The sequence below is a fragment of the Monopterus albus genome, unplaced genomic scaffold, assembly GCF_001952655.1.
Source record: "Monopterus albus unplaced genomic scaffold, M_albus_1.0 scaffold499.1, whole genome shotgun sequence".
In the NCBI taxonomy this organism is placed as follows: Eukaryota; Metazoa; Chordata; class Actinopteri; order Synbranchiformes; family Synbranchidae; genus Monopterus; species Monopterus albus.
This window is the reverse complement of record NW_018128379.1, coordinates 49,594-58,680: the sequence shown is the minus strand read 5'-3', so window position 1 is coordinate 58,680 and position 9,087 is coordinate 49,594. Positions and strand designations below refer to the sequence as shown.

Sequence of the window (9,087 nt, the reverse complement as noted above, 5' to 3'; positions counted from 1 at the left end):
AAAAGACTCATGGCTGTATTAGCTCAAAAGGGGGCTTCTACTAAATACTGAGCAAAGGGTCTGAATACTTATGACCATGTGATATTTCAGTTTTTCTTTTTTAATAAATCTGCAAAAATGTCAAATTCTGTGTTTTTCTGTCAATATGGGGTGCTGTGTGTACATTAATGAGGAAAAAAATGAACTTAAATGATTTTAGCATATGGCTGCAATATAACAAAGAGTGAAAAACTTAAGGGGGTCTGAATACTTTCCATACCCACTGTACAACACACCTCTTGTATGGGCAATGTCCTTGTACTACACTGGTTTTGTTTGACCTTTTTCATTCTGTCAACATTATTACGCATTTGTGAATCGATTTGGAATTGTAGAAAACACAAATCCTGTAGGGGCAGCACGGTGGCACAGTGGTTAGCGCTGTTGCCTCACAGTAAGAAGGTTCCGGGTTCGGGCCCCACCTGGGACCTTTTCTGTGTGGAGTTTGCATGTTCTCCTCGTGCTTGCGTGGGTTCTCTCCGGGTGCTCTGGCTTCCTCCCACTGACCAAAGACATGCAGCTTAGGTTGATTGGTGTCTCTAAATTGCCCATAGGAGTGCGCGCGTGTATGTGCGGTTGTTCGTCTATGTGTTAGCCCTGCAATGGATTGGCGACTTGTCCAGGGTGTACCCTGCCTTCGCCCGATTGCCGCCCGGGATTGGCTCCGGCCCCACCCGTGACCCCGTTCAGGGACTAAGCGGTAGAAAATGAATGAATGAATCCTGTAGTCTATATCTATAGACAGGTGACAAATGATGGGTCAACTCCACACGAAGTGTCTCAGTAAGGTTCCGGTGGCCCAGCTTTGGTGCACGTAGCTGCTACTGTGTTACAGCTGGGTAGCATGAGCTCAGGCGTTTTGGCTTAGGTTTCACTGGCAAGAGTGGATACACAGGGTCTAAATAAAGAGCAGTGACTACCCCTTTCCAGTATGTTGCTGGCTTGTGTTATTATGCTCTCACCTGGAAGTCACAATTTTGGAAAACATAGAAATGATGTAACTTGGACTCAAGAACAGTAGTTGACCTCCCAGTCCAAGCTCCTCAGAGGAAACACTTGGGCTTATGCTTCATACCTCAGCAGATTAAAAAAAAAAATGCACTGACACACACTCAGAATACACAGATGCACAAACAGGAAACAAGCCCAGTGTAGCAAGTTTTCACAGACTGTCAGTGGAAGAGGTAGAAGAACAGAGTGTCATGGAGAGCTCTGCATTCTGTAACTTTAGCTGGCTAAAGCCTCACATATCTCTCTGACTCTGTCTCTGTCTCTGTATCTCTATCTCAACAGCTGTTCACTCATACTATATTGGTGGGCGGCTGGTGATGGGTTGACATTATAAATGCCATTTGTCAACAAGTTGTATTTAGCATCTGTGACTTGCACCAAGAGGGAAACAATGACAGGTTTTCAGTTAAATACCCATCTTTATGAATTTCTGTTTCCATTGGTAGATTGCACGTTCTCTTACCATGCTTGCAGTAAAAACACCTTTATAGGCTGTTTAAGTTCAAAGATGTGCTGGAAACACATTGTCCACACTGTACAACCAATTTCATCCTTTCTTAATTGTGGCGAGGTCTGGAATATGTCCAAAGTGATAACAGTCACATGTCCCCTATATTTCATGTAGCTGTGGTTTATCATTCAAAGTGCTGTAATATTTTATGGTCTTGTGATAAGGATATAAACATCTGGAAATATGGAATTTCAATAGAAAATGTTCAGAAACCTTAGTTTGTCACTGAAATTGAAGTGCTTAATTATTATTAAGAAATAACCCTAACTGGGGCTGTCTCTCTCTCTCTCTTTTCCTCAGTACCACATCAACAAGCTGTCAATCATGTCTTCAGACAACCACATGAATAACAGTGAGAAGGAGGTGGATGAGGTGGATGCAGCCCTGTCGGACCTGGAGATTACTTTGGAGGGAGGAAAGACAACCAGAACACTGGTATGACAACACTGCCACATCATCACATTCATTGAAGGAACTATTGTCTGGTTTTAGTGCACCTTGGCATTGACTCTCCAAGTTTATGAACTCTACTGGAGGGATGAGCACTGTTCTCCCTACAAATATTCCTTAATGTGGTGTTTTGAAGACGGTGGTGGAGACACTGTCTAACACATCAGTTCAAAATTCCCACTTGGTGTGTGTGTGCTTGTGTGTTTACACCGTATGTTAATTTCTCCTAAATGAAACTGCACACCCCTGTTCTATATTCATTTGTAGTACATGTTTATTGTTTGTCACTATAATCCTCATAACTAATACTGTTTAAATGTTAAATTAGCTGCAGGTTGTTTATTAATTTGTTTTCCTGACTGCATGTGAATGTGACACTGTTTCATAGCCAAGAGGCCTCTTTTGTCTGGCTATCTGATCAGCTTATAAACATATTCTCTCTTTCTGATATTCTGCATGTGACTCTGCACTCTGGTTTAATCCTCTAATGTGAGAGTATTTACAACTGGGAAACAAAAATGATCTGCACAGTCATTGGTGCACTGGGGAAACGACTTACTTCTCATCGTGTGCTTTAACATTTAACTAACTATGTTGTGGACAGATTGTGGTTTTGCCTGTTGACATCTTCAGCTTAAAAAAAAAGTACATCTTAGCCTCCTGACTGTGTTTTCATTATTAGGTGAGTAACTCCAGCCAGCAACAACAACAAAAATTTCATATCCAGATCCAGTTAGAGGAGCAGTGAGAAAGTGTCTGTTTAATCTCTGAGCTCTGTTGTCAGCAGGACTGATTGCCTGGATGAGAGGGCTCTGATTGCGGACAAAATTTCACTAACTACCTGCTAATTTAAAGGCTTGATTGGCGAGAGTGTGAAGTCAGAGTAAAGGGCAAGCTAGCTCTGACAGCGTGGAGAACATTGAATGTCTGCATACTGCCAACTGTCACATGTGTGGCTGGATGCTGATTCAGTGTTCTATTATCTTTTGTTTTCTTTGATAAATATGGATTACTTTTGCACAGAGCTGCATCAGAATGGAGAAACAGCAGCATGGCTAAGAAGACTAGAAAACAGAGGATTACAAGAGGCTTTATGCTGCATAATTTGATTTTAAAAGAATCTTACCTTTGTTGTATGTGCCCAGTTTGGATGTGCTGGGAGGTTGAGATTAGCACAGAAAATTGAGTTTGTGACAAAGCTGATTAGTAGTTGAAACAGGGCCAACAGTGGTTTTCTTGTTAAAAGAAACTGTTTTTAGAGTAACATTTCTCTTACTGTGAAAGGAAGTGTTTCTCTTTCTTGTTCCATTTTTATGACAAATTGTAAATGATGTAGCATTGTGTGTCACTATAGTAACATATATTTACTGTAGCACTCAGACAGGTCTGAGTAAAAGACAAACAGCTACTTCAGCAATCTACACACTTCACTACTTACTGAGGACCTTTTAGTTTCATCAGGACTTCAGCTGCAGCTGTACTGCGGTTAAATACTGCCACCTGCTGGACAGTTGCACTCCTACATGACGGGTGATGCAGAGTGCATTTCAAACTTTTGGAACAGGCACTTTTTAAAACTTTAAAATGAGAAAGTAACTAAATAAAGACTAAGGTGAAGGCTAGTAATTGTCTGATTAGTTAAAATATGTCAGATGGATCCAAACGTAAAGAATTAATGTTCATTCTCTGTCTATATTGCTTGGTTCCTAATGGTTTCATTATAACTCTATGACAACTAACTAATTTTATGTACAGTTCATTTAGCCCTCATACACTCAGCCATCCACTGGAGCTGATCCCAGATGACACCGACACTGGAAGGTGGGTATATCCTTGACAGGGCAGCAGACTATCAAAGGACGTGGTCAATTACTACTAGATTAAAATCTAATAAGTAGTTAAAACTGTCTGGGTAAAAAGTCAGCAGTCTTATTAATTTTTTATATTTATTTGTCAGGGTCTATGTACAAAAGGCACTGATTTCATATGAAGAGGAAAGATACCTCTTACCTTTTCTTTGCTTCTTTCCACTGTTTGTCTATATTACAGCATCAGAAGTAATGAAACACTGATCGGGGCCCCTGCCTTCGACTGCTGCCCAATCCACTATGCACCGGCCCCTTACGGATCCTCCTGCAGGTGGTGGGCCCACGGAAGGACATCCCCACGTCGCTCGTTCGGGCTAAGCCCAGCCACCAGGCGCTCGTATTCGAGCGCCAGATATTTTCTCATTTGGTGTTTTTGATGTTTGTGGTGGAGACACTAATACATCGCTCCAAAATCTCCCATAGGTGTTCAACTGGGTTGAGATCTGGTCACTGTGATCCACATCATTTTTATACTCATCAAAGCATTCAGTGACCCCTGGTGTCCTATGGATGGGGGCTCTGCCACCCTGGAGGAGACCACTCCCATTAAGTTTTTCCTAATTGTCACCTGTCTATCTTATTGTAATAACCTATACTGTAAATCTGAGTCGTATTTATACCACCTTCTAGATCTGTCTCATCTACTGCATGGGAGAATGATTCTGTGGACAAGCTCAGGAAATGGGGATAGGGAAATTCACATATTGAATCCAAATCCTTTCCCATCACTTACCAAACCTTTTTAATTAGTTTGGTAGAGATTGATGACATGTCTTAGTGTGATTAATAGACATGCAATGTGTGTGTGTGTGTGTTTTTTTTTTTTTTTTTTAATTCAGCACTGACATCAAAATTCAACAGTTTTGTGTAACAATATAAAACTTAACCCTTCCATCCTCCTTGGGCAAAATTGTCCTTTTTTTTTTTTTTTGATTTGGCGGTCATTTTGGCTTGTGGCATGAAATTTAACAGGAAAGTTTGTTTTGTTTTTTTTGTTTTTTTTTTTTTGTTTTTTTTTGCAATATTTTTGATATTGAGTGCCATTTATTCTTAAATGTCATTTATATTCTTTTTATGCATTTCGTACCATTCTGCTTTTTTCCATAAATCTCTTAAACTTCTGACTCACTCAAAACTACCAAACATTCAATCATTCTCAGGATTTTAACCCTTTAAATGCCAGTTGTTTTTTTTTATTATGAAATATGTATTTCATAAACCGACATAATAAATTGCTTTCCATATAATAAATAGAAGAAGGTGGGGTTTCGGTGGTTATTAAGAGTCTTGGATATGCCAAAGATTAGCAACAAAATTGCTCACAAGGCCGTCTGCTGCAGATGCTGTAGAGGCAAAGTGAAGCTAATATTAGTTGTACACCATCGAGGGCTGTCTCATCCACTGTGTAGGAGTATGTTAGCATTAGCATTTAGCTCATAATTGACTAGTTACAGCTGCACAGAGTTGCTAGCTTGGCTGTAGAATAATTTATATATATATATATTTGGTCGGTATAAATGAAATGTTGCCAAGTTGCTCTGGGTTTAAGACTGACCTTGTAAAACAGCACAGGGACTGATAGAAAATAGTACCGGTTATTGTCAAGGACAGTAAGCAGGAGATATCTGGTTTGCCTCCTCAATGTCTGTTAAAATTGTGTTTCAGTGCTCTCAAACTGTGACTACATTAATTGCAGTGTTTGTGTGTGTGTGTGTGTGGTTTGCTTTGAACTACCATGATCTGCTTTTTATAGAAGCAAGCCCATTGAGCAGGCTGTCTTGTGCAGCTGCAAACCTTCCCAGGCATTACCGGCTCTCTCCCCAACAAACGGCAGGCTTTCAGAACTGGGTGTCAGGGTAAAAGCATAGACTATTGTAGCGTATAGCAGGCTTAGTGCATTACTCTCACATAACATCCAGTATGGGCCAATTGATCAGAAGAGAGGAGCGGCTACTAGAGAGAGGAGGGCAGTGCAAAAGAGCAAATAACCAGAGAAGAGTCTTGTTGCTTTTTTTCTGATTTGTATAAAGGGTTAATTAAATGATAAACAGTATAACATTCACTTTTGTTTGCCCTCTTACAACTCAAAATAGAGACGCATTTCCATAAACGTGCACAAAACAAAACTGATCTCTTATGACAAATTAACACTGCATCTCAATAAAATTAACGTAGTTGACATTGGGTTCAACCAAAATACTATAATCAATGTTTTGAATACCCAGAAGAACAATCAAAAGCAATTCAGTATACAAAATTATGTTCCAAGTTATCTCCAATCACACTTAAATTACTTTCCCTTTAAGTTAAGTGTGGGTAAGGGAAATTAATCGCTTGAGCCAATAAACCTGAGGTCATAGATCGAATGACTGAACTCAAAACTGCTGCTTCCTTCCAGGAAAGTCCAAACCGGGATCACTCCGTGAGTGGCTCGCCATACATCAGTTACAACCCGTGTGTCCAATGTGAATCCGCCGGATCCAACCTCACACAAAACCCAGCCTTGTAAAAACACAAGGCAGAACAGGAATTAATATGTAATGCAAATCCATTCACTAATTAGCACATGCGGCATACAAATCATAGAATCACTCATAACATTCAACAGTTTCATTAGCGTTTTCTCACACACTAGCTTTAGCATTTATGCTATTGACTTTGCCCCATGCGAATAGGGCGCAGTTCAGATAAACACGCTTCATATCATGTCTTTGTCAGTTTCACTATGTGTTCCTTGCGTTAACTTAATATTTGAGCCATAACTCAACAAGGCAGATATCCGTGTTTTATCAAGTAAGGGGTAAGTTGTGGTGCTCCGTGGCCTGCGTCGGTCTCGTTTCCTCCAGTACTTTGTTCAACTCAGTTCTCAATCTAGTCGAATCTCTCTGTGTTAGCTAGCTCAGAAGTCAAGTCCCAATTACTTTTATCTCTCGGTCAATCTTCCAATGTGGTGGAAGTCTTGCAAACTGCTGCGCGTAACTTCGTCTCTGTCTCTCCTTCTAGAAAGTTCCGAAATTTCCCTCTCGTACATGCAGGAGGCCGCCGACAGGCGGGGCTTGATTCAGGTCACAGCCTGAATCAATTATAAGAGCCTATCTTGCGATGTATTCAATGACCAATAGTTTTTTTTTCTATATTTACAAATCCTTTTCCCTGATAACTCGGGTTACACGATCTCATGTAATGTACAATTATTGCCCCTGTGTTGCCAGGCAACCACAGCCTCCCTGACCTCCTGGTGTGATGCTGATGACACAACCTTCCACTCAGCACACAGATGGCCTGGCCAAATATTAAACACAAGCAATATGGTTTTTGGAATTAATTTGTTTTCTTGTGCACAAATGATGTTGATCTTTGCTATTTTTTGACTGTAGTGTGTGTGTGTGTGTGTGTGTGTGTGTGTGTGTGAGAGAGAGAGAGAGAGAGAACCTAATGCGGATTACAAGTGATCAACAAAATTAACAAGGATCAGCACTTGTCCACTTTAACTGAAGAAATATGTGCTGATTAAATATTGAAGACCAATCATCTATTGTTGGATGTGAGTGATAAATGTGGGTATTGATTGTGGTTTTCTGCTGCTGACCTCTGTGTGGGTTTAGTGCTGAAATGATCAGGCCAACTGACCAAAACACCAACTGCACACCAGAATGGAGCAGGCAGTGGCAGTTATGTCTGGTTTCACTGTGAACTGTTAACTATTTTAATTTACTGTTATTTTAGACAAAAAAATCTGTTATTTCTGAATGTGCTAAAGGTCATTCATACTTGGTATTGGTTTTACATTACCATTACTCAGCATTTTAGATATAGAGCTAGGTCACTCTGCATACAGTAAGAGATTTGTGTAATCTAGTGTTGTCTCTTTTTGCGTGTTGTTGTTGTGTCCTCAGACTGTTGCCGTCTCCTTAGGGTGTCTGTAATGATAAGAGGTGTCCCACTTCTTAATTGCAAAAGTCAGTCTGGCATTTGAAGTACAGTAGCTTTACGTAAGTGTATTTCCATGCACCCCACACCGTGAAGCTGGAGGGCTTCTTGTTTTAAGCAGTGGAGAGATTTTTGTCCAAGTGCCCTTGGTAACATGTCAGGTCTGACTGCATGTTTCTCCCACAGATGCTGCCCATTTTAGCATGGCATCTTAACAACAGAAGTTTTATTATCTCTCATCAGCAGTGCAGCTGTGGGCTGCTAGCTCCAGTTCTGTAGCTCTAAACAGGAGCAAAGGTCTCTATGAAACAGCAGACCAAGGTGATGCACATAGTGCATGTTCTTGACAGGACTCATTAACAAACACTGCTGTTCACTTTAAGTACTGATTTCTAGCATGCATTAAGCTACAATGCATCGTTGCAAAACACTGGTGTAATAGTAATGGGTTTTTAATAACAAATTAACTTTTGAGGAGGGAATAAATTTAACATTAAAGAGTCACAACAGCTGAAACATCGCAGTAACTGGGCACTTTTTGAGCTGACCTTTTGCAGTTGCTTTCTGTTCCCAACTAGACATATTTGGGTAGGTTAGAGATGAGCCCTAATGGTAAGGCTGGGATTTAATGTGTCTTCACTGGTGCTTGATCCAACCAGTGTAGGATATCACACACACACAGACAGGCAGTCAGTGCAGAACACCAATACCTCTCACACTGTCCCAAACTGTAAAATCCTTGCAGAGTTGTTTGGTTACTAAGGAGACAAAATTGCATAAAAGGCAACAGCCAAGTTCACCAGCTAGTAAAAGTTGTTTTCAGCAGCAGTGCTGAGGTCTTTTGCCTCTTGTCATGTGAAATAGTTGCTCGTCACTGCCATTTACAGCTGCCAGCATGTGAATATGACTGGCCCTGACATTGTATTGATGTCACAAACTTTTCTAGGCTATGGGAAAGTTTTGCAAAAATAACTCGATGGATTAAAAATAGGGATATACATATGCCAGTATTTGGTCCGATACCACCCCCTGGTACTCATAAAAGTTGTCCAATACTACACCCCAATACCAATTAAGGGCAGCATTGCATTAACCTCAGCCTGGCTGAGCTGGTCACTAGGAGGTGGAGAAGAAACTTCAGTGGTTTGTGGATATTTTAAGATAAGTGGCTATGACAAAACTGATGTTGACTGTGGGCTCTCTTTCTCTGCCCTGATGTGTGTCTGTGAGCGCTCCTCCCTCCTCGTCTTGGACACAAGGTCGCAGATTACAGAGATG

The 9,087-nt window shown here is 40.7% G+C and overlaps 1 protein-coding gene across 3 annotated transcripts in view; it reads left to right on the top strand.

Moving 5' to 3' along the window:
• slc5a6a (solute carrier family 5 member 6a) overlaps window positions 1-9,087 on the top strand; it is a 35,064-nt gene that overhangs the window by 9,397 nt on the left and 16,580 nt on the right. The gene's annotated exons all lie outside the window — the stretch shown is intronic.